This window comes from Cimex lectularius, unplaced genomic scaffold, assembly GCF_000648675.2.
Source record: "Cimex lectularius strain Harlan isolate CLEC.00 unplaced genomic scaffold, Clec_2.1 scaffold78, whole genome shotgun sequence".
Classification (NCBI taxonomy): domain Eukaryota; kingdom Metazoa; phylum Arthropoda; class Insecta; order Hemiptera; family Cimicidae; genus Cimex; species Cimex lectularius.
In genome coordinates this window covers 750,696-777,362 of record NW_019392658.1, presented here as the reverse complement: position 1 = coordinate 777,362, position 26,667 = coordinate 750,696, and the positions used below count along the sequence as shown (strand labels likewise).

The following is a 26,667-nucleotide window of genomic DNA, read 5'->3' as shown; positions in this document are numbered from 1 at the left end:
AGATGCTAGAGCCTTGGGGCACCCGAGATTTTAATGGAAGGAGGTAAGGCCATTGGGAAGGGAGACAGCTTGGCGGCGATTGGTAAAGTAGGAGTGGAACCAACGTATGGTGCTGATGGAGAAGAGAAGGTTCGAGTTTAGAAAGGAGGGAAGAGTGAGGGACACAATCGAAGGCTTTGGAAAAATCAAGTAGCACTAGGATAGTAACTTTCCGTTGGTCCATTGCTAAGTGAAAGTCACTGGTAATTTTTATTAATGCTGATTGGGTGGAATAACCTTGGCGGAAGCCAGTTTGGAGGGTACTGAGAACATAGGACTGTTCTAGGTGCCTGGAGAAAATAATGTGCTTCGCCGACAAAATAAACGTTAACAGAAAGTGCGCAAGCGTAGTCAAACGTCGTCAGTGCAGGAAGTACCTATGTGCTGGAAATATTGCACAAATGTTTCGCTTGTGACACTGACTTTTTTATCTTAACTAAAAACCTTAATTAATTGAAAGCTATTAATTGGTCAATCGGATCACGAAAACTAGTGAATTTAATAAGTTAAATGCAGTATATATTCACTAAAGCTCTCCGTGGCCATTTCATTTGTCGTCGAGAATCAAATAGATTACTCGACATTTGAAAAATGGCAAAAATGAGGGAAATTTCAAAAGGTGGGGTTGAGATGGAAAGTTAGTGTCCGAGTGGATCGAAGTCACGATAGCTCAAGTGGTAGAGCAGCGGCGTACCTAGCCGAAGGTCGTGGGTTCGAATCCCGCTCGTGACACTGACATTTTATCTCAACAAAAACCTTAATTAATTGAAAAATATGAATTGGTCAAGCGGACTACGAAAACTAGTGAATTACTATTAAAATGTTTTGTGCGTTCCTCGTAAATTGTTTTGTCATGGAATTATTCTGTTCCATTTGAAATTTTTGAATTTTTAAAACTTATTTTGTTTGTTTCAGGTATGATCGAAGTTTCGTGTGCCGAGAGAAAGCTAAAACTGATGATGGTTAACAACGTCTGCATTTTCAATAGAAGTATCGTTCGTTACAAATTTTTAATTACAGAAACACAGCTTTCACATCATTTATATTAAATACATCGCATAGTTAAACCGTTCAGTTGTTGATCATTACGTGAAAACGATTCCCTTACATAATTCATAACTATCTGCAAATGACGTTGGCATTAGTTATTGACTGTTTTTTTTCACTGTTTCGTCTTCCATTGGTTAAAACATCAAAAAGTTTTTAGTTTCATCGTCAGTCCGCTCTTTCCTAGATTTTCTTTTCTTGTCTATCTCCCCTAGTAAACATACTAATTTCTTTTCGTGATTCTCCAGCCAAGTTCTGCTGGGTAGTTGCACAACCCTTTTGTTCCTTTAGATCCTTTGTTTTGTTTATCTCTGTAAACTATTGTTTGTTACACATAGTTGTGAGGGTAGTTGTAATCCAAATAATACGTTAAAAAAAGAGTACAGTTCAATATTTTAGAAAGGTTTTGTGACACGATTTTCTGGACTGTATTTGTCGATAAAGTTGCTCAAGTTAATTCTTTTGTCTTTGCAAAAGGCCAGGTTTCTTTCATGTCACAGACTTCTGGAGACTTTCTTTACAAAATTGGAAAAGACGTGCAACGGATATATAAACTTAGTTTTTTTTCCGGCTAGCTTTCTGTACACCGTTGACAAGCTCAGCTTTTTATTCAATTATCGATTTTGTTTCAGTCACGGATTTTGCGTTCATGAGGAAAAAAACTGTTTTGAAGCGGTACTCTTTAATGAAAAACTATTTTTCTACTGGATTTTATTATGTGTTAACATTTCTATTTGAACTGCTCTGTTCTATAGCATATTTTGTTAGGTTTCGATTCCGTTCAAAACGCATGAAAATTGATTCGTAGAGAGTTTAATGTAAACCGATTTGTTTCGATACGTTGAACACTTTCCGGCGTCATAAAACGATCTGGAAAATCCGAATAAAGTGAAAATAAAATTTCCCGAGGCAAAGACTCGCTTGAAATGAGAGCGCGCGTCGGAAAATATTAGTAGCAGTGATATTCGAACGGGAAAATTACTCGGGTCCCGCGAGCCTCGATGCCCTTACATCTCGCCGATAAATAACTCAACGAATTTAGAACTTTTTTTGTCGATTCAACAGTTAATAAAAGTTGGTTTTTCAATGGGGCCCTTGTTAACGTTAATTTCAAACTGACCACAGAGTGAAGTACACAAGTGGAAGTGAAAGCTCGACTCACCATAAAACTAAAACTTGTTTTTTTATTATCACAAAATGAAGTATTGCTATCAAGGAGTGTAAACAGTTATTCTTTTATCTCATAAAACATTGATATACATTAACATACAGTAAAAACAAACACGAAAAACCTTTTTGAATTTTTAAAAATTATTTTTTTATTTCTACCTCGCCAATCCTCCAGTCACTTATTGAACAACGGATCTAAAATGTCTAATCAAACTAATCATAACGAAAAGTAACCTTCATCATCCGTCGGTTCACTACACGTCCACTCTGTTATAACCTCATTCCTTAACTGTAACTGCCAAATGAGGGCAGGAGGTCGTATCAAAATGGTAGAGGTTATGCAAGTAGCCTGTGTCATTTCACTTCACTGTTCCTCACCCAACGGTCGATGTGCACAATTAATGGGATGCAGTAAGATCTTTGCAGTCTTACATGCTGAATCCTTCCTGTATTGTAAACCTCCATCGAATTCGAAGAGCTTGGAGATCTGTTGTGCTCGGTGTCGGTGAATGAGCTAGCAAATTTCAGAAAACTCACTTCCCGACCTCAGCGAGGTGTTCATCGCTGAAAAACCTGATAAGTTCTGGGAGGAAGTACACAATAGTCCGATTGTTGATTGAATTTGTTACAATACATGCCTTTCTATAATTTATGCTATTTAGTTACGGGGAGGCAGTTTGTATGATAAATAGAAGAGGGCTTAAGATGCTTCGTTGCGATACACCAGTTCCTACAAGAAAGAGATCTGCATTTTGTCTGACTTGGCAATACTTAACGGAGAGTAGTAAATAGTTCGAGGGGAGCATAGCCTCCAATTTGGAGAGATTCGCCGAGTGCTAGACTAGAAATATTGGATCAGTTGAGTTTTGACCAAAGTAGTTCATCTTCAAGAAAATCTTGAAGTCTATGTTATTTTATTGATGAAATGCTGTTAAATGCAATTTACTATTTTTAGATTCCTCGAAACATTTGGATAATTCTACTAAATATCATTGTACTAAAGGTCTAAACTTAAAAATAGTCTAAATCCTGAAAACACATCATCAACAGTGCCATAGCGTTGTGGACATCATCCTCCCTTGAAATGAAAGAGTGTTACTCTTGAGACTTTCTCGATGAACTCAACAGCATCCTACACTCTAAACACTTCCTCATTCTTAAATATTGGCTGACAGGTACTGTAGAGTATGTGTCGGATCCTCACGCTCTTCTTTGTACAGGGTGAACGCGGGAATCCCTGAAGGGACATCCTCGGCCCCTGGATATACTGCTGATTTCCCTTCCAATCCCTAAACCACCCTAACTACGCTGATAAAACTGACATTCTATCCCCTAAACCCCCACCCTTTATTCGATGAAGTCCCGAAATGTAGCCTTCATCTCCGTCGCATGGAATGGTATGGCAAAAAGCCGACACTAGGAAGCGGGGTTTCTGTTCCGTAGGCACTGCAGCCTTTTGGCTTATTGTACCTTCCTAGTACCTTAGTTCAGTGCAATAGGCTCAATCCTTCTCTTTAGAAGTATCAGGTCATTGACTGTCACTGCTGCAATTTGCTTCCCTATGGTTTTTCCTCATGTTAGGTTAAATCTCCATTGAGCTGTTGCTTCGCATTCGAAGATGATATGGGTGGCTGTTTCCTCCTTCTCATTACATAATCTGCAAATGAGATCATCGTTGTATATAACCATGTTGTATAGATGTTTTCTCAGATGTCAGTGACTGGTTAGAGTAGTCCTACCACTCCTCTGAGTTTGGCCCTCTACAATTGCAGCAATGATTTGGCCAGTCTTGGTGGGGATTGTTTACTATGTCTAGCACCGCTAGAGTTTATCCACTTCTCCTTTTGTTTTGTTTGGATCCATTCTGCGATGGTGGATTCTATATTTGTTTTTGTTATCCCAAGTATAGGTTCGGGGCCTATGTATGATCTTGCAGACCTCGGGCAAGACTGTTTGCTTTCTCATTACCCAAAATTCCTCTGTGCCCTGGCACCCAAGATATCATCAGGTTGTTGTGTTTCCCTAGATTTTGGAGATTTTGGATGCATTCAATGACCAATTGTGATGTGATTCTTTTACATGCTACCTCCGTCACATCACTCTAGTTTCAATCTGATACAGCCTCATTCCTCTTCCTTTTATCTCAAGATATTAAAATTGGGTAATATGGAATGGGTTGGAACTATTTTAGACTGGAGAGAGCCCCAGGGGTGCCAGACCCTGTATAAATCTTTGGTCATACTTACCAACGTACCCAAGCTTCTGTACTCTAAGAATTTCAGCACTATAAACGGTCTCAACGTACAACCTGTCGAACCATTTTTATATCAACCAAGACCTTACATACAAATAATAATTAATGGAAAGAAGTAATTTGGTCAATCAGACCACTAAACTCAATGGATTTAATTATAAACGGTATTTTTGGTCATTTATCAAAACTACAGCTACTTAAATAATCGATCACTATTGAAATTAAATTTAATTTCTAGGGCCCCCCAAGGATCAAATCTAGCTCCTATTAATTTTGTATTAATCATAAACGATATAAACAACTCTTTTGACCTTAATGTGTAAAAACTTAAGTCATATGTTAAAGGTATTCGTCTTAAAAAAACAATTTGGAAATCTTTATTTCTGGACCAAATTGAATCTGTTTTCCACCGCACCAGGACACCGATAATAGTGGGTTGTCTGGAAAATAATGCAGGTTTAAGGTTAAAACATAAAATCCATTAAATGATTTTAAACATTTTTTATTAATTATTAAAATATCCTCTATTAATCTTAATACCCTCCTCCCAACGTGATGGTAACTTCGCTTTGCCCTCTGAATCGAATTTTGAGTCTTTATTATTAACAAATTCTGTAAACGCATTTTAATAACTTTTCGTCAATAAATTTTTTATGTCGTAAAACGTTGACCACGTGTCTGAAAAAATGATAGTTGGTAGGCGAAAATTCTGGAGAATAGGAAGGGTGAGGCAAAACCTTATAACGAAAATTTAACGTTTTCGAGTAACGGCCTTTTCCGATTGACCAAATATGGCTTCAGTAATACCAATTTCTAGTGCATTGCTTCAATTTGAGAGCAATACATTTCGACAATGATTGTTTCATCAGGATTCAAGAAGGTGTAGGAACTCACCCCAAATGAAGCTCACCAAAGAGTAACCATCACTTTTTTTTATGAGTTGGGGGCATTGGAAAATGAGGTGCTGATTCTCCTTTGTCAAGCCACCAACGTCGAGTCCAGAACGTTTGCTCTTACCGTAGGAAATCCGCATTTCATCATCAGTGACAATTCTATCCAGAAAAGGTTCGTTTCATTTTCGGCAAAGAAGTGTTGCGCAAACTTCATAACGATGATTTTTTGGCGATCGTTTAATGCAGGAGAAATCCAACTTTCGAGCTCTTTCGCCTTTCAAATTCCCTTAAGGTGGTCAGCAAAGGTCGATTCGCTAACTGAAAGAATCTCTGCAACTTCTCGAACAGTTGTTTTGTGATTTTCTTTTACCAAAGTTCGCAGAATATCATCATCGGGGGAAGAAAACCTTCTACGACCTTTTTAGACTTCAAAATTAAAGCATCCCTCTCAATTTTTTTAAAATCATCTCTGAACGGTGCTCTCATTCCCACTCACACTTCCATCGCCTCAGACTTCGTTATTGTTTCTGATCGTATGGACACCGTTCCGGCATAATTTAAACTTACCAAAGGCTGAATTATTCCCAAGAGACGAAATGCTATTGAGATAAACAAACATTTTGATTTGGAAGAGTTTTAAAAAGTGTTGCCATTTGTACTGAAGAATAATTCATCAAACGTAAAAAGTTTATTATATAGAGGGGTAATTGAAAAAAAAAACTGCATTATTTTCCGGTTAACTCAGTAATATGCAACGCGTGCAAATCAAAATAGATATTACAAATATGTGAGCGTATGGTTTTTTCCCCAGTTACTGCATTGACACTAGGGCCAGCTCTGCACTGGACGAGACATTAAAAGAAATCAGCAAAAGTTAAAGAGTCTCCACATCCGCGTGTTGTCAGAATGGAAAGTGGAAAAAACGCCTAAGGCAGAAGGGTTAGGATGAATTGAAAGCTTAGTGAGAACTTTTGGAAGCGGGAACAGAAAAGGTCGTTGGCAAAAGTTATGTTGAGGTGGCTGTGAACAGTGAATTTAATGGACTGCTAAGGAGCTTGGACAGTTTATCTAAAGACTGTTGATTTGAAGCCTAGATATTGAAAGAGGTTTAAAACTTGTTGACATTCGTACAAAATCCATCATTGTAAACAGTTTATTACATAGGATAGCTTAATATAGCACCGGGATTTTTTCTTCCTTCCAACGTATTAACTATAAAAATTCGTTCCTGTACAATAGGTAGACCTGCTTATATTGGTCTCCCATGTGGACAATTTTTATTATGAATCAACTATACTCACTCAATTCACTTGGCGTTACAGCACTTACAATAATTAAATTCACTAATTTCGTGGTCCGCTTGATCAATCGATATATTACAATTAATTAAGGTTTTTAGTTGAGATAAAAAAGTCAATGGCACGAGCGGGATTCGAACCCACGATCTTCGGCTAGATACACCGCTGCTCTACCACTTGAGCTATCGTGATCTCGATCCACTCGGGCACCAACTTCCCACCTCAACCCCACCTTTTAAATTTTCCCTCCTTTTTTCCATTTTTCAAATGTCGTGTAATCGGAAGTTGGTGTCCGAGGGGATCGAGGTCACGATAGCTCAAGTGGTAGAGCAGCGGCGTATCTAGCCGAAGATCGTGGGTTCGAATCCCGCTCGTGCCATTGACTTTTTTATCTCAACTAAAAACCTTAATTAATTGTAACTTACAATAATCTTCCCCTAATCCTACCTAACCTAACTTAACCAAACCTAACCCTATAATAATAATAATAATAATACTTTATCGCAAAAAAGAAAAGTTATAAACATTACATAATATATAATTTAAAGTAAAATTACGGCATGGAGGGTCCGTCTGAGGTCGATTTTCATTGAATAAAATTTTTGGTCGACACAGAGAAAAAAGTACAAAAGAAAAAAGAAAAAAAAGATCCTTAAATAAATATTACAATTGATAATTTAGTTTTTAATAATTACATTAATTACTAACATACATTATAAACAATAATTTTTGTTCTTCGTTTAATTTACAATAAGTATAGATGTATAAATTATTTGGGCCAGCAATTTAGAATGACAAGCCTTTAAAATATTCAAAAATTAAATTCTAATATTAACTCTTGGTGATAGTGCAAGGTGTGGCGCGCATATTTGATTAAATTTTTGTAATTATTAAGCAGTAAGTCAATAACCTGTGTCACATTCAATTTAGCAAAATTTAGATGCAGAAGCCGAATCTCCGATAGGATAGTGCATTTTGCAATAAAATGCACTGTCTTCTTTAACCTGGTCATTGCATAATGAACAAATTACATTTTCTCTAGCCCGAAAAGGTGCACCATTGAGATAAAGGAGGTCCCCTCTGATTTTGAATAACCACCTTAACTCGACCAATGACAAATCTTTAGACCTGTCCTTAGATATGTTAAACATATTAAAATCATCTTGGTAAAGTTCCTTATAGAATAAAAAGGGCAAGGTTGATCTGACTTATTCACGAAGTTCTTCACTGAAATTGAACAATTTCCTTAAACTGCAAAGGCCACTGATTCAAGTTATTTATAGAAAATGATGTGTCACATGATAGATCCGTACACATGCTATTCCAACATTCAAACCACAATGCACCACGACTAACGACTTCCAGGGCTCTGTTTTGGAAAGACGGTAATCAGGATGTTTCAAGAATTTAAAGGTGTAATTAAAATGAAGTTTGAAGGTATATAAAAATATAAAAACGGGTCAACTTTAGTCTCTAAATAAATCATCAAATTCGGGGTGGTTTTGGGAAGGGCAAATAACTTTCTAATGAAAAAACGTTGAGTTTTTTCAAGCTGTTCAAATTTTTCAAAGCCCCAGACTTGTGAGGCGTAATATAGTATCGAACGGCAAACTGAGTAAACAGTCTGAATTTCACTGGAAGGAAATAAAATTTTGGGGGTAATTAAGTCGTGCCATATACAGTTCAGAGCCCGTTTTGCTGTAGACACTTTATTGTTGATATGATAATTGAAATAAAGACGAGGGGATAGCGTTACACCGAGATATTTATATTCCTTAACAATTTCAATTTGTTTGTTATCGAAAAAAGATCGATCTTTAGCAGCCAGCCTTCCACCCCTCCTAAATACCATAATTTTCGATTTACTTAGATTAACGGATAAATTCCATTGGAAACATTAGGATTCCAAAAGTTTTATATTCCTTCGGAGACTGACTGTGTTGTCGGCGATGAGAACAATATCGTCAGCGTACATTAGAACATTAATCAACGTATAGCCGATTCTGATACCAGAATCTAAAGCAGCTGGCAGGTCATCTAAAAATCCCCCTAACCATACCTAACCCAACCCTATATAATTTAACTAAACATAAAATGCAAAATAGACGCAAAAATAGTTACGCAAAAACTTGTATATCTAACCAAAAAAATATTCATGTTAAAATATAGTTATCGCGAAAACTCATTTATTTTAACATTGGAAATAAAACCACTAGCTCTATAAGCAGACCTGTGACATTGTCAGAAACGAGATTAGGAATAATATTGTGACAGAGAGACCGAACACGAAAAAATTTATTATCCGTCAACTATCGACAATAATTTTAAAGAAAAAATCCGTGGGTTTACAATGTCCCAGGATATATTTAATTAGGGTAAACAATTAAGTAACAATGTACAGAATGTTGTCAAGAGAGGTTAGCCACTTGAGCACGCTAGACAGTTCAGGATCGCCAGGAATGTCGCTGAGATCTCCAGCCTCGGCCCTTCACCAAGCCTCTCCCCGACAATTATTTCCCATTTAATCAATAACAGTTTCTTTATGATAATAGTTTAAACGTTAAGTAATAATTGAAATAGTCATGAGTAAGTGAGTGAGTGAGAGAGAGAGAGAGAAAGAGAGAGAGTGAAATAGATAAATAGATGGATAGATAGATAGAGAGAGAAAGAGAGAGTGATTGAGAAGGAAACAGCTCAAATTAATATCAGTAATATAAAACACCATAAACAATAAACTACAAATAAACGAACCATCATCAAAACGTGGTGATTAGTGACCGTTAGTCGGTGATTATTCAGAAATCGTGAGCTGCATTTTTTGCAAAATTTTTACTATTTATCCCCATCTATATAATCCTGAAAGGATAATCTGGCCGAACTATTTCCAATGTTTTTTTCCCTTTATCGGCTCCTTTCACCTCAAAGACGCCGACTCCTTATACAAAAATGTCTTTCTATCCTGACTTCCTTCTTCACCCCTTCAAAATCCAACATATATAATCATAAAACAGCAATATCTCACTGGCACTCTCAAAATGACACTCAAGAATGGCACACCTTACGTCGAAAAGAAACACTTTGAGTGAGTAGAAATACTTTGATTGAATATAAAAAATATATTTTTTGCATTGTATAAATTCACTTTTTTCCACATCCTACATGCATTTGTTAAATGTAAACAATGTTTGTAAATCCTCGGCCCTGAAGATGATCTCAATAAAGATCGAAACGTTGGCACGATAAAGAAAATGTTTTCCTGAAACCTACATCACAGCTGATCGTATCTCACGATTTCTGACAAATAATCATCAATACATAGATTATGGTCACGTGGTTTGTTTAAGCAATGAATTATGATGGTTGTGGAAGAAAGAAGTCAAAGTCAAAATCAACGACCAGTTGTGTTTTCAAGCAGTGACATTTGCAACTTCTAAAAAAATTATTTGTATCGCTTTTAAACTTCAAAATCTCACGGGTTGCTAACTTTATAATAAACAGGGAGGGTTTCTTCTACTGTAGAGTGTATAGCTGCATATACGTAAAAACAAACTATCTGAGCAGCATCTTGTTCGGTGGAGCTGTTATTTTTTTCAATCCGTGACCCTCTAAAAGAAAGTAGGGAATGTAACTTTGTCCATGACACGACTTTTCACAAATACAAAAACTTCGAATCTAGAACATTTCAATTTATAGATTATTTTTCATTAATCTTCAACACTCAAAGACATATTCGACTTTGGAACCCAGACCAAAGGGTTTATTAGGGGATTATTACGAGTGGAAAAGTTGAAGTGGAGGTTAAGATGTCTTGTTCTTGCCTGGTCATGGAATTATTTTTGATTGTTCCGCCATCAACAGCACACATAACTGAAGAAGATATTGTGGGTGTAAACAGAGAAGAGGATAGCCTCTAGGATACTACCTTGGGGGACGCCAGCGTTAACGGAGAAATTCGAAGAGAGCGTATGCCCATCGCAAACCTGAAATTATCCTATAGTTTTTGGGTATTTAGGCAGTTCTAAACTTGTTATTTCTATGGCTTGAAAAACCGTTGTGGTTGAGCCCGTGGTCATGCTATACCATAGAAGAGCTCCTGATTTAAACTTTTTCTGTTTTAGCTTCAAATTTTGCTCTTTACTTTTTAAAAGGATAGTTCCTACTCACAGTAAGTTGTTTTGCAACGATCCGGATTTCGAGCCTTTTAGCTCCTCATCAGGTTGAAGGAATTCTACAACCACGTCTCTCGACATGAATTGCCAAAGTGAACCGCTGATACCTCCGCCAACGCGACGTTCCAATTATCAGCTGATTTTTTTAATGACGCTCAATTTGAACGTGCGAANTTCAAATTGAGCGTCATTAAAAAAATCAGCTGATAATTGGAACGTCGCGTTGGCGGAGGTATCAGCGGTTCACTTTGGCAATTCATGTCGAGAGACGTGGTTGTGGAAGTCCTTCAACCTGATGATGCGCTAAAAGGCTCGAAATCCGGATCGTTGCAAAACAACTTACTGTGAGTAGGAACTATCCTTTTAAAAAGTATTGAACACCACACTCACTCCATCATTTATCATTTCTATTAATTTTGCTCTTTGTGTGTTTTTCAAAGTCTAGTATGTTGTCTGCTATTATCGTTTTAGCTCTCATCTATTTAGTCAAGAGTGGAGTTCCATCGGTCGGCTGTCCAAGGCTGTAGTGTGATTCGTCCACGTACGACATTCCAACAAGTAATTGTGGGTTAGAAGGTTCCTGTGGGCATGATGAGATCAGCATGGAGAGAAGAATAACTGTTTCATCAGGAAATGTATATATGACTGTTGTAAGTGATGTTTATAGTGAGTGCATAAAAATGAGCATAGGATCTAGGATACAATCCTAGAGGGCACTGGGAAAATAGAGAGCCTGTATGGCCCTACCAAACCTGAAAATATCTGTTGAGCATGAGACAGTAGGAATTCTGAAGAGGATGTTCTTCTTGTTGAGGATGTTTCTTAAATCGTACTATATTTTATTGAACGGTTGCATGACATCTAGGAATATTTTTGAAAAAAGGAGTCCATGGCACACCTCTACATGGAGAGTTGAATTCGAATCCAAAATCGTCGGTGGGGGAATGGGACGGGATTCTATATTAAGGTAGAGTTTCTCAAGGATTTTCCAAGAATAAACCGGGCAAATTGTTTGATTTAAGGAGAAAACAGCCGGCCAAGAAAATGTTAAATCATCGAGCGAAAATGGAAAAAAGTAGTCTAATTGGGGGTTATTTTTAAACTAGGCTAAAGCAAGGAGTGGGGCAAGGATTAAAGAAACGACTCCTGTAATAAAAATTTCTCTAGAGGAGACGAGTTCTTTTGGTTATAGTAATAACATAAACTTTTGATTTGATAATAAAGAGTTTTTATTGAATGCTCGAAGCGGTGGCCAAGTTTTATTCAAGTTGTAGCTTCTAAATTTTTAGTCCCTTTGGACTATCCCTAGCTAAGAGAATCGCTTCAGCGTGTATGTCCTGTTGAAGGGGTCCTGCTAGACAACACTTAAACATTTCTTTTTTAAATTAAAGAAAAAAACCATTAACGTTTATACTGTCATCCCATAATAATTTGAAAGTTATAGAACTCCCTTAGCCATTGGTGAAAGTTTGTTACAGAGGGAATGAAGAAACGATTGTTGTGTAACTTCAGAATTCAAGATTACAGGAAGCTTTCAACAAGTTTTCCGTCCCAAAAATTAATTATTTCTATAATTAAACATTTGAAGAATGTTCAATGCGGCAATCTGAAAGAGGCGAAACCAAAAGGAATAAAAACGCTGCAAAGCGATTTTTGTTCCAGTTACACATAGTTTTAGTACAGTCACATGTATAGCATTTTCCAGTCAAATGAAACTTTCTTTCAAGAAAAGGAAACATTTTTTCAAACAATTGACACTTTTTCCAAGCAAATGAAACCTTTTTTTCAACCAGATGAAATCTTACTTCAAGCAAATGAAATCCAAAAATTAGGGTGTTTTATAAAAAGGCAAAAGTTATTAAAATGTTGGTAATTTCTACATTTTTATTGCCACAAAAATGTATAATCACATCAGCTGCGTGTGAACTCAGTTACAAATACAGACTGCAACAATTATGTTTTGGAATTAATGTTAAAACTACCGGCAGCTGCTGCAGGAAGATCTCTACGTTAATCTTCATATTTGAATTAAAACATTTAAATCATTTGTGTGGCAACAAAAATGTGTAAATTAGCAACATTTTAATAACTTTTGCCTTTTTATGAAACACCCTAATTTTTGGATTTCATTTGTTTGAAGTAAAGTCTCATCTGCTTGAAAAAAAGGTTTCATTTGTTTGGGAAAAGCTTTCATTTGCTTGGAAAAGGTTTTAATTGTTTGAAAAAGGTTTCCTTTGCTTGAAAAAAGTTTCACTGGACTGGAAAATATATTAACAATATTTGCAAATATATTTCAGATGAGAATTCTTTCGGAGTTTTAACAAACTGAATCGGCCTCACTTTTAAGACGTAGAATTCAAAAAGGTTACAGACATAAGTAAACTATTGTACATAAAATAGCAGTTTGTGTTACCCTTTCGGATCAACACAGCACGAAAAATATTTTGTTTAGCTCATTATTTACTTTCTGGTCAGGAATATATAAAATTGGTAATGAACTATAAGGAGGTAGATTTAGTCTAAATATACATAAAAAAACAGTCCCAAACCCTGCAAGCGAAGGCGATTTACAAGTTGATCAAGCCAAGACCAAAACATATATTGGTTTATTTAAAATTTTTTGTGGAACATTTTTAAATCTCGTAATCTTATGGGACAGGTTTTATTTTCAGCAAAAAGGGTTGTTTTTTGGTTCGAAAAATGGTCTCTACCTTCTAATTAATCTTCGCTTTTCTGATCGATCTTTAATTTTTCCAATTTGAGCCCTCTTTTCGCAAAAAAAAAACCGATTCCTCTTGCAATCGGGAGTCGATCGACGATATTTTGGCAAGGTAGTTTTAGGCACAAAATATGGATAAAAAAACGAGTCTTTAAACAGTGCGTGGTAAGGCGATTTGCTAGATCATCAAGGCAAGACCAAAATGCGTGATTATGAACTTAAAAAATTATTTGAAGCAATCTCCAGCGCTCTGTGCCCAATAAGTTGTAGTTTAATAACAAAAATATAAACCAAATGCAATTTTAGGTCAGAGGAACGGTCGTTTCCTCTTCATAAATTATTTAGAAACGATGTTTGATCCTAAATATGTTGCTGGCAAATTTTTCGCCATTGTCGCTGCATGATTGCACCTACACTGAAAAAATTTAGCAGGGAGAGATTGTGTGAGAAGGAGAGAGAGGAGTTTCAAACAAATATTGGGTTGTCCGGAAAATAATGCAGGATTTTGGTATTAAACAAAAAAAAAGAAACTAGTTACTTTAAAGCAATGTTCTTTAATCAAAATAATTTCCCATACTCTCAATACATTTCTCCCAACGTGTTGGTAACTTATTAATTCCGTCTGAGTAGAATTCAGAATTTTTAGAATTGATAAAGTCAATAAATGCATTTTCCAGTTCCGTTTGATTTTTGAATATTATGTGTTGTAAGTAGTGGTCCAGGTGTCTAAAAAAATGGTAGTCAGTAGGCGAGAGGTCCGGAGAGTAGGGTGGGTGAGGCAAAGTTTCATAGCCAAGCTCCAATAATTTTTGTGACGTTACACGTGACACATGTGGTCGAGCGTTGTCATGCAACAAAATGGGCCCTTTCCGATTGACCAAAGAGGGCTTCATTACTGCCAATTTCTGATGCATGGTATTAATTTGGTTACAGTATGATTCAGCATTGATGGTTTCGCCAGGATTTAAGAAGCTGTAGTGTATTAAACCAAATGAAGCCCACCATACCGTAACCATTACCTTTTTTTGATGAGTTGGGGGCTTTGGAAAATGTATTGGAGCTTCTCCTTTGTCGAGCCACTGTCCAGAACGTCTAGTGTTATCGTAGAGAATCCACTTTTCGTCACATGTAACAATTCTGGCCAGAAATGGGTCATTTTTGTTTCGACAAAGAAGTGATGCACAAACATCAAAGCGCTGATTTTTTTGGCGATCGTTTAATGAGTGTGGAACCCAATTTTCGAGTTTTTTCACTTTTCCAATCGCCTTGAGGTGGTCAGCGACGGTCGTTTTACTGACTTTGAGTTGCTCTGCAAGTTCTCGAACAGTTGTTTTGGGGTTTTCTTCCACCACTGATCGCAGAACATCATCATTAAGAGAGGAAGGCCTTCCACGACCTTCTTCATCTTCAAGGCTGAAATCTCCCTCCCGAAATTTTTTAAACCACCTTTGCACAGTGCACTCATTAACACAACCCTCGCCCCAGACTTGGTTAATGTTTCTAGCCGTTTGGGCTCCGCTTCGGCCGAGTTTAAACTCGTAAAAGAAAATCGTACGAAATTCTCGCTTTGACATTATAAGGATGACTGAATTATTTCCAAGTAGCGGAATGCTACAGAGGTAAACAAACAATATCATTTGGAAGAGGATTAATAAGTGTTGACATTCATACAAATGAGTAATCCTGTAAACGTAAACAGAATATTTTATATAGATTTTTTTAAATGAAAACTTAAAATCCTGCATTATTTTCCGGACAACCCAATACAAGAAAGACGGAGTGAAAATGGCAAGTGATTAGTTCCAATTTTTGGAAATTCCCTCCGTGAAATAATTTTAAACACAATATATCTCATATTTACTAACTCGATTATTATAATTATAATTTAATTAATCAATTAAATAAATATCATACACATAAAACGAATGTTTATCATTGTCAGAAACAAATATTATTCGTAAGGAGGGTTGATTGACTTTGAAAAAATGCAAACATAGTGACAACCACGTTTATCGGATTATGTAATAATGAAATAATAAATAAACTAATTTATTCAATTTTTACCCCGATTGTAAACGCGGCCATTTCACAGGCCATTAAATTTTCAACAAAATGCTTGCCAGACCGATAACGATATTTCATCGGTAAACCGGTAAAGGGTTATAAACTGTGCCGCCGTTTGGATTACATTAATTTTCATGTAATAATAGCAAATTCTTCCGCCTAATCGGTAAATAACTAGATAAAACATAAATTATGGCGATTTGTCCGAAATACATTTGAAATTTTTACTTTTAAAGTTGTTTTATTTTGAACGTGGAATTATTGAGACTAATCGGTCTTATTCGAATTTGTTGATTAATGTCAGACAAAATTTCAATTTTTTTTTAAACAGTAAAGTAAAAACGTTAGTTATTAATAGCATTTGAAAAATGGCAAAAAGGTGGGAAAATTCGAAAAGTTGGGTGAGATGGGAAGTTAGTGTCCGAGTGGATCGAAGTCACGATAGCTTAAGTAGCGGCGTATTGAGCCGAAGGTCATGGGTTCGAATCCCGCTCGTGACGCTGATTTTTATCTCAACCAATACCTTACATAAAGGTTAATTAATTGAAAGATGTTTTTGGTCAATCGGACTACGAAAACTAATGAATTTAGTTAGTTATTAACCTTTACTTTGGAGGTTTCAGGAACCCATCATAAGAAATCCTGTAGAGCATTAGATAAAAAAATGCTTTATCCAAATTGGATTTTAAAATGGATTACAATCTTGCGTTTGCCGATAGGCCACATGGCCAAGAAGGAAGAAAGTTACTTATTGCTTTTTAATTATTAATTGGTCAATTTCCGATGAACCATTAATTAATGTTATTTAGAAAACAATCTTGCTCAAACGGTGCCTAGAAAAGATCCTAGTTATATATCAACCCAAGGCAACAATCGTGCCATTCTCCAGAAAAAAAATTAAAACAAACACTGTGAAATGAAGAAAGAAGATAGTTCTCGGACAAATGTTAACGTGAAATTGCTTGTAATTGTAAGGTGGATTACCGTGGATTGTAGGTTTGGAAAAACATTTTCTTTATCGTGCCAACGTTTCGATCTTTATTGAGATCATCTTCAGAGCCTGGGATTTACAAACAATGTTTACATTTAACAAATACATTTAGGATGTGAAAAAGTGAATTTATACACTGCAAAATATATTTTTTATATATTCAATCAAAGTATTTCTACTCACTCAAAGTGTTTGTCTTCTGTGTAATTGTGCCATTCTTGCGTGTCGTGTCGAGAGTGCCCACACAGAAGACAAACACTTTGAGCCCTGAAGATGATCTCAATAAAGATCGAAACGTTGGCACGATAAAGAAAATGTTTTTTTCTGAAACCTACATTACACCAGACCGCATCTCACGATTTCTAAATAAATTAATAATAATTCTTTGCTTAAACAAACCACGTGACCATTATCTATCTATGTTTTGATGATTAGTTGTCAGAAATCGTGAGATACGGTCTGCTGTGATGTAGGTTTCAAGAAAACATTTTCTTTATCGTGCCAACGTTTCAATCATTATTGAGATCATCTTCAGGGCCTGGGATTTATAAACATTGTTTAAATTATACAAATACATGTAATATGTGAAAAAATGAATTTCCATCATTGTATAAATTCGTTTTTTCACATATTACATGTATTTGTATAATTTAAACAATGTTTATAAATTTCAGGCCCTGAAGACGATCACAATAAAGATCGAAACGTTGGCAAGATTAAGAAAATGTTTTTCTAAGCCTACGACACACCAGACCGCATCTCACGATCTCCAAATAATCATTTCTTTGAATGTTCACGATTAATAAAAAATAATCAGTTATCTATAAACTGAAAGTGCTAGATTGGAAGTTTTGTCTATTGGTTACAAGCCGTGAAATGGACAAAGTTAAATTCCCTACTTTCTTTAATAGGGTCACGGATTGAAAAAAATAACAACTCTACCGAAGAAGATGCTTGTGCTCAGGTAGTTTGTTTTTATGTATATGCAGGTATACACACACTGTAGCAAAAGAAACCCTCCAGATCTATGATATATTCATAAGAAAAAGGGGGAAGAGAAACACCGTACTGGAAAAGCAACCACTTATTCAACCCTCGGCAAACATCTTACGAACGTTGAATTTCATTTACAAACTATAGTAATAATCTATGATAAAATAATCTCAATTTGAAAGTAATAGCTAAAAGCTAAATGAAAATTCAGGTTTTAAAGACGGAACAATTGAAAATAATACCGTGAACCGTCAAGAACTAGACACCCTCCACTTCACCCTTTCCCACCATAGTAATCCCCTTTCATGATGCATCCTCTTTCAAAAAATCTCCAACTATCACAAAACTAAATTTGCCGATGATTCAGCTCCACTTACGACCTGTCCCTCAGAACCCACATACTCACATTTCCTTGCTTGATGAGAGGTATAAAAAGTAGACAAATCACTTACGACCTTTCAAAGGCGAATGAAAAGAAAGCTAAACACTTGACTAAAAAGTATGGAATTAAATGATGATATATACTACTCGCCAAACTACTTTGACCGCCGGTCTAAACTTTCATCGACTAATAAACAACTCATTTATTGTACAATAAAGCCGATATGGAGTTTCGGACTAGAATTTTTGATTAATATTTTCTTTGGTGATTGATCAGCCTTCTCAGTTTAAATATATTTTTTTCTTTTCAAAAGGTAGATTGGGGATGAGGCCAGGAAGACAGAAACAACATTTATTTTCTTGTCGAGCTTTCGGCAGAATATGTTATAACGTCCACCTTCCCGTTTTTTATGATTTCATTTACGTGACTAGAAAAATTGAGCTTGCTGTCCAAAATAACGCCTAAGTATTTAATTTTTTCACCCGTAGAATTTGAAAGCTGTTAACCAATGGTCTATAAACAAACATAGGGCGACGCCTGGTAAAAAGTCTTGAGAGAAATTATTTCGAGTTTCCACCGGTTACAGAAAACGGACACCCTATTTGCACTTTCAGTTAGTCTCCTTACAATTGTTTCTGGCCTCGAGGCCGGCATAAAATGCGATTTGACCATTTTTCAGCTTAGGGAGAGGATTGATAAATATGAGAAAAAGGGTTGGTACTAGTATGGAACCTTGGGGCACTCCGGGGGTTATAGGTCAAGGGGCAGAGGTTACATTTTTTAGGTGAACACGGAAGTGACGGGATTTTAGATAAGAAAAAACTACTGACTAGATATCCTGGGAAATACATGCCAATCAACCTATAGACAATCCCATCCTGCCTTTTCAAGATCGAGTAAAACTATACAAGTGTGTTTCTTGAGGTTGAACATACTTGTAATATGACCAACGTATACACTGACAGCCATTTGGTACAACAGTAACCTTTCTCTCCATTCCAATCCTGTCGTCTACCACAGATGGTAGAACCCATAACTCCTTGCTGGAAGAGAGGTATAAACGGTGGAGAAAATAATATCCTTTTACTCTAAGTAGTTACCTTCGACGTTAACTGGACAGGTGATTAAAGTGAAACCCCACATTATACAAAAAAATTGGAACTAAAACGACGATTCCTACTGCTCGTCAGATTACGTTGACCGGAGATCCAAACTCTCGTAGACGAACGAACGTCTCATATGCAATACTGATATAAAGCCAATATGGACTTAAGGACTACAACTTCGTGGTTTAATTAAACGCTCCCATATCCGGCGAATCGAAGCCCGATAGTCTCAGATACATATCTTATCTCACTGTCCACACCGACTTTAGAATCTCTTCATTTATGACCTGGCAAAAATCAAATACCTTAACTTCGAGTCCACCATTTTTAATCTAGCAAATCCCTTCCAACTTACATTTTCTTCTAAATAACTTCACACACAGCGTCATGTTAGTAGAGAGTAAAGGCAGGCAATTTTAGTATTGGATTATTTCGTAGATTTAAGATAAACTGCGTGGATCGAAGATGTGGTCCAATGAATAAACAACATTCATTGGACCACATCCCCCATCCCACGAAATATATTGTGAATAGAAGCTTGTTGGTCAGCTTTACATCATTAACCTGAAAGCTTTAATAAAAAACGAGATACAATATCATCCTCAGGACATAAAGAATTGATACGTCAGACCATGATATTTACCAGAATGGAGAAGGTCGAACAAAATAATTACTACTTACATTCTATAGGTGCGGTCTACACATATTATAAAGCTTGGTAGAAAGTTCGCAAAATAGTGGTGATAATGGTCATTGGGTGTGGTTAGAAAGAAAACATTAAAATATCCCACCTAGAATTATTTAAATGTGCGCCGACTTGTTGCTTTATTTCTCGAGTTCAGAGTCAATTTGTCATGCCATGTCGTCTGCGGCGGTAATTCACAAGGATCGATCCACCCTCTGTAAAACTGTTTGGAATTCATGTCTGCCAAGCGACAGATGCCACAAATTACAAATTAGCCTTGGATCCGAGGAACCCATGATCGCCCAATCCGCCGCAGCTTAACTCCTCCTGGTTTTGGCTCGCATTATAAAGGGACTGTAATCGCTTGATCGACGACCTCTTCACACCTAGCATATTAAAGTATCACGGATTTTTTTATATATACGGTTATGGAAAGTGGAGTTTAATAAGAAGGCATGTGCGTCGATGAAGGAGAAAAGGGCCCAGTCACGACTGGCTAATCCCTCTTTTCGCCATATTTGACATTAGAATAATGTTCTTTCTTTTAAATTTTATAGTACAAAAATCGCCACGGTGACGATAGATAAAACAGATCGAACTTTTGCGTGCCAACTGTATCATTCTCGTTAATTCATAATGAGCGTTCGAAAAGTGAGTTTCATTTACCGCACATTCACCATTAAGTCGACATTTATCAAACACCAATCAACGCCCCTCTGTTCAAGCAGTTACTCAACCGACTTCAATCATGCTCGTCGACGAGTTCTCACAATCACATGGAACACAGGCAGTCAACAGAAGTCATTCTCACTGCACAGCTTGAAAGTGGATTCGTTTTTCACTCCTTACTAACTCTGGCAATTAACTAGCATCTCGCGCATAGGTTCTGACGACAGTGCACGGCACTACACACAACCGACGATGCTCAACAGCGCAACAAAAGTTCCTTCTGATTACTAAAATTGAGTAGGATTTTCGGGGATAAAAACTAGTTGCTGAAATTATTATTAAAAATCATGATCGATAAAACTATCACTCGGTTATGACTTAAAGCTAGGAACACACTTACCCGATGAAATGCTATACGGCGCTACCCGATGCGACCCACCACGTACAGTCGCACAGCGTGTATCAGAAATCAGTACCATAATCGTAACGCCTCTTTTGTTCTTAATGCATTATTTTTAGCAAAACCATATAATAAATCGTTGGTTAAATTTTATGAGTACGACCATGTAATAAATTGTTTGTTAAACTTAATTGTTTTAATGTGTGGTGTGATTAGTGACCGTTAATCGATATTTATTTAGAAATCGTGAGATGCGGTCTGGTGTGATGTAGCTTTCAGAAAAACATTTTCTTTATCGTGCCAACGTTTCGATCTTTATTGAGATCATCTTCAGGGCTCAAAGTGTTTGTCTTCTGTGTCTTCACTCTCGACACGACACGCAAGAATGGCACAATTACACAGAAGACAAACACTTTGAGTGAGTAGAAATACTTTGATTGAATATAAAAAATATATTTTGCATTGTATAAATTCACTTTTTCCACATCCTAAATGTATTTGTTAAATGTAAACAATGTTTGTAAATCCCAGGCCCTGAAGATGATCTCAATAAAGATCGAAACGTTGGCACGATAAAGAAAAGGTTTTTCTGAAACGTACATCACACCAGACCGCATCTCACGATTTCTAAATAAATATTAATTGTTTTAAATAAAGTTATTCCTGTGTTTTGATAATTTTTCTGCCTAACCATCATAATTAAATAATTTTTACAAAAGCTCATGAATTTTTGATCTCGTTTAATTTGGTTTATATTAAAATAAGAATGTTCTAATTAATGTAACGACAAAAGTACATATACATAGCCTGTAATAAACTACGAAAAATATTAGTGTCCTGTTCTGACGCTACTCGACGAAAATGGCGTAATTTTATGAGCAAAACCATGAAATAAATTGTTATTTAAATGTTATGAGCAAATCGTATAATAAATTGTTAGTTAAATTCATTATATCAAAAAATGGTATTCCCGTGTTTTGATCAATTGTCTACCAACCAATTAAAATTGTTATTTAAATTTTATGAGCAAATCGTATAATAAATTGTTAGTTAAATTCATTATATCAAAAAATGGTATTCCGGTGTTTTGATCAATTGTCTACCAACCCATTCAAATTGTTATTTTTTAAATAAAAACTAATGATTTTTTGATCTCGGTTAATTTGGTTTATATTAAAATAAGCATGTTGTAATTAATATAACGACAATAATACATGTAGGTTGAATAAAAATATGATTGTCCGGTTCTTTTGTCTTCGACTGTACTCGATGCTACCCAACGAAAATCTGGACAGTGGGGAGCGCGTAGTGTAGAGTAGGGTAGCGTTGCGTAGCATCGGGCAGATGTGTACGGGGGTAACACAACATCTTATGGAAAATTGGACTTTGGATTTGCGTCGGGTAGCATCGGGTAGCATGGCGTTGCATCGGGTAAGTTTGTTACCGGCTTAAGTTTTGTTGAGCAATAAATTCCGAACATGTTTGGAACAGGATACAGTGCGCAGGCCCAGAACAGAACATGTTCGGAACAGGATATAGTGCGCAGGCCCAGAACAGAACATGTTCGCAACAGGATATAGTGCGCATCACCAGGCGGAATTGGTTGGGAACAGGAACCAAAACAGCGCTGCTCGAACGCTTTAGTTAGGGATGGTTAGTCTTTCTTTCGCTGACTACACAGCAAGCTAAGAAGGCCAATAATTTAAACACTTGTCTACTATCAAGTGCTTTAGCTTCATGAATGAATATGTGTAGCGTAATGTAAAGTACCAACGCTGCAGTTGGCTTGGTCAATATGGCTTCTTTGGCACTTGGAGTGCTACTTGGTTACTTGATCGCCTTGGACCATATGTCAATATGCAAGTGCCTTAGGTTCATTTTACGCTTTAATGCCAAATCATTTGACCGAGAAACTTCTGCACCCTTGCTTGGCAATTGTTCCGTTCCTTCCACGTCTTATTCTTAACCAGTATTTTACGTTTTCCTTAGCTGTTCGTATTTATTTATGACCTTTCTTCCAAAGGGTTTACGTCTTATCAACAAGTAAAGAATGAAGTCACATTATCACTAGGAGCGAAGCCGTGCTGAACGTTTCAAAGGATGTGATGTTAGAAATGCATTATAACGTGCTGAATAATCAAATGAAGTAAGAAAAGGCAATTTTTTTGGCGACTTATGAAATAATCTTATATTTTAATATACCGGGGGCAAAAAAGGAATGATGAATATAAAGCCAGGAAATCCATTCAATGTGAGAAAAGGCATTAATTGTTTTTTTTTGTTGTTTTTTGCCGGAAAGAATAAGGGGCTCCGGTGGGCAAGGTTTAATTGCTGTCTCCAACAGTCGGAGCAGTTAACAGATGAGACTATGAACACCTGGGTCAGATCGACTGCGGAGAAAATAATTGTTCAGATTCCTATTCAACAGTGCGTCATGAACTGAACCGGTTTCGCTGATTATACGACTCGCCGATTTTTTCACGGTTCACATCGCGGAATATTTGACTGCAAAGTTTCTGGTATTAATTTGCCACGCGAATTGTGATACTTTGTATTCAACTCTCCTTTTCCTCACGATCTAATTCCGACTTTCAAAGTCGTCCGTGTTTACTCTTGTTTCGTTCTTTTATGGACACGGTTTTCAATTTTAAGAGCTCTCTTCAAAAGGGCTTGTGGTCGTTATCGTTACAAAACTACCGAACTGGGGGTTTTGTCAACAGTTTACTTTCTTCTCCCATGACGCTATTTCAAAACGTTTTTCGGGTAAAGAGCATTTTTTAACTTCACTTCTAATTTTAATTTTGAGACACATTTATATATTTCTAGATAGTCTGAACTTTCCGTTCAATTTTAAACCGTATCGTATTTTAAGCAAGATTTGGAGGTCATTAAGGTATTTAGTTGTTCAAAGAGCGGCCAAAAACTGCCATTCTTTCGGGACGATTTTGTCAAAATTATATATAAATATTATTACTGCTTATAATACCAAATTCTAANTTATTTCGTCTATTGAAACCAATCTTTTTTATTTTATCTTACTTAGTATACTACGAAATAATGTCAGGTGGCGTCGGTGGTCGCAACTGTGTTCAAAAGTTGAACGGCGCTCATCACTGTATGTCAAAAGTCCCAAGTTCGAATCCAGCCGCCCTCCATTGGAACCCCACAACGCCACCCCGAGTGTTCATGTAACCTGGTAGTCAGATTTGTATTGGTTTTTAAGGTCGAATGAATACAAGAGAAGGGTGAAGGATATGGAAAAATGACCTCGATATGAGTTGATATATTGGGCTCCTATATAACTCGCTGGACAGTTTCAGGTCAACCTTCGCTAGCGGCACATTTCTGTAGGTTCTGCTTCAGTGACTTTTCCTCACGTGGTTGCAAGAATCTACACGTGCATAGATCGTCACAATAACACAGATTGTGTTCTGTAGTCTCCCCTTCTTCCTGTCAGCAGCTAAACATTATTTCTTCTGTACTCCTATTCAGTGCACGTGCTTTCTCGCACGGCAGTGCCCTGTCAGGTGTCCAACCAGAATCCTGATTTTATTGCTGGTACCTACGCGAGCCTCATGTCTGGGGTGTTGCTTCTGCATATTTTGGCCTCATTGAGGATGCGTTTTTGGGGATATCGTTTTGTATGGCAAGGTGCCAGGTCCTCAGGTCCTAGAGAATTTATACTGGCATCTTTATTTATTCCAACACGTTCACTTTCATTGCCTCTTTGCCCCGAATGCCCACAAACCCATGACGGGTCCGGTCATTAGTTTCCAATTTTTATGCAAACATGATTGAGAAGTAAAATTTGTGTCACGAGCGTAATTCGAACCCACCACCTGGGGATGGAAATAATAATTAATAATAAACCGATAACTAATTAATAATTACTGATCATTAGCGACTTCTGCCAGGGATGCCATACAATTCCATACGTGTTTTGCCTTTACCTCGCTTGAGACGCCTGATCGTCAGAGAAAATGGGTATCTTCCTTTGTTCATACTCTGGCGCAGTGTCCAATTGCCATGATTTCAGCTGAAAAACTGTGGCGTATGTATTAGGTAACCTACGTCGAGACGCCTAGGTGTGAGGTAAGCTTTATCCTGGTTCCTAAATCCTGTTCCTGATGGATTTTTGATTTTTTGAGTTGCAATATCTTTTTTTTATTATTGGCCTTATGATCTTGCATATTAGCCATGGTACGAATTTTTGTGGGTTCAAATTGGGGGTTATCGGGAAAAAAGGGCCAGAGGCGACGGTGGGAATCGAACCCACGACCGCGGCGTGAGAGTCTCTCATGCTAACCACTCGGCTACCGCGGTCCCCCAAAGTGGCAATATCTAAGTTTTAAAATAGTTCATTCTGATTTACCCCCAAATACTTCAGCTCCCGTTCTCTATCCATTTTTGCGCGTCAGTAGACAAGTGGGAATTGGCCGTCAGAGGTGTGTTTTTGGCCCACTCTTTGCGTTCTGGTATAAGTTCGTTGTACTTGTTATTGTCGTATTTGAAAGTAGTGGTATCGATTGGCATGTCAAGTTTTAACACCTCCATGGAAAAGATATTGGGACTAATCCCCCTACATCACATGATAGAAAGGACAGCACAAAAAACTATAATTAACATCATTAGAGAGAAACCTCCAACAGGAATAAAACTGAAATGGAGAGACAGAAACAAACTGTGGAAAAACCATCCTTCACTCATGGCTCCAAGAGACGACATGAACAGGAGGTTTGAATTTAACCATAAATTCCGAATACATCTGGGCACCAAAAAGGAATAGGAAGGAAAGGGAAATAACTCCTTTAAAAATGGCACCATCCTTTGGTACACAGATGGATCTAGAACACAAGAAGGTACAGGGCAGGAGTATTTGGACCCGGAACCAAATACTCAGAACCCATGGGAAAGCACACCAGTATCTTCCAAGCTGAGATTCACGCAATTGAAAGATGTATTCAATTCAATCTAAGTAAAGGATACAAAAACAAGAATATAGCTGTTATGTCAGACAGTCAAGCAGCCATCAAAGCACTAAGCTCAAGTATCATTAGTTCAAGGATGGTGCTGAACTGCAAAAACAAATTAAACACACTAAGTATGCAGAATAAAGTCAGCCTCTGCTGGGTCCCAGGACACATGGGAGTAGAAGGCAATAAGAAAGCGGACACCCTTGCAAGGAAAGGGTCTGCCACACCGCTGATAGAACCCGAACCTTCTGTGGAATAGGAATACACACTATTAACGAATACCTCAGACAGAAGGACAAAAAGAAAATGAGCGAACTTTGGAATTCACTTATTGGACATAGACAATTCAAGAATCTTCTAACCAATTTTGGCAAGAAAGAAATCACAGAATGTGTCATGGGAAGCAGGAATAGACTGCGAATCCTAACAGGATTCCTGACAGGACACTGTAGATTAAATGGACATCTAAAGAAAATTGGAATAATCCAAGATGGCACATGCAGATTATGCAAAGAAGCAGAAGAGACACCAACACACTTACTAACAAACTGCGGAGCTACACTAGCCCGCAGGAGGAAGTGTTTTGGGATGTACAATGTGACCATAGAAGAACTACAACCACTGAAACCTGGCCTATTAATCAAGTTTCTCGATGAAATAGGACTCACCGATGTGCTTTAGGCAGAGCACAGGGGATACAATAGCTCTTAAAGGGCGCAGTCTACCATACCCTGAAATATTATATCTATCTACCTTTAACACCTCCAAGGAAATAGTCAGCGATGTTCTCATAGCTCCAGTGACATTGTGCTACC

General features: G+C 37.0%; 1 protein-coding gene and 1 non-coding gene across 2 annotated transcripts in view; both read left to right on the top strand.

The window, feature by feature from the left end:
* Positions 1-26,667, top strand: part of LOC106663359 (B-cell receptor CD22-like) — a 569,781-nt gene that overhangs the window by 290,849 nt on the left and 252,265 nt on the right. The gene's annotated exons all lie outside the window — the stretch shown is intronic.
* On the top strand, positions 699-771 carry Trnag-acc. The gene has a single exon. It is a non-coding gene; the product is annotated as a tRNA-Gly (tRNA).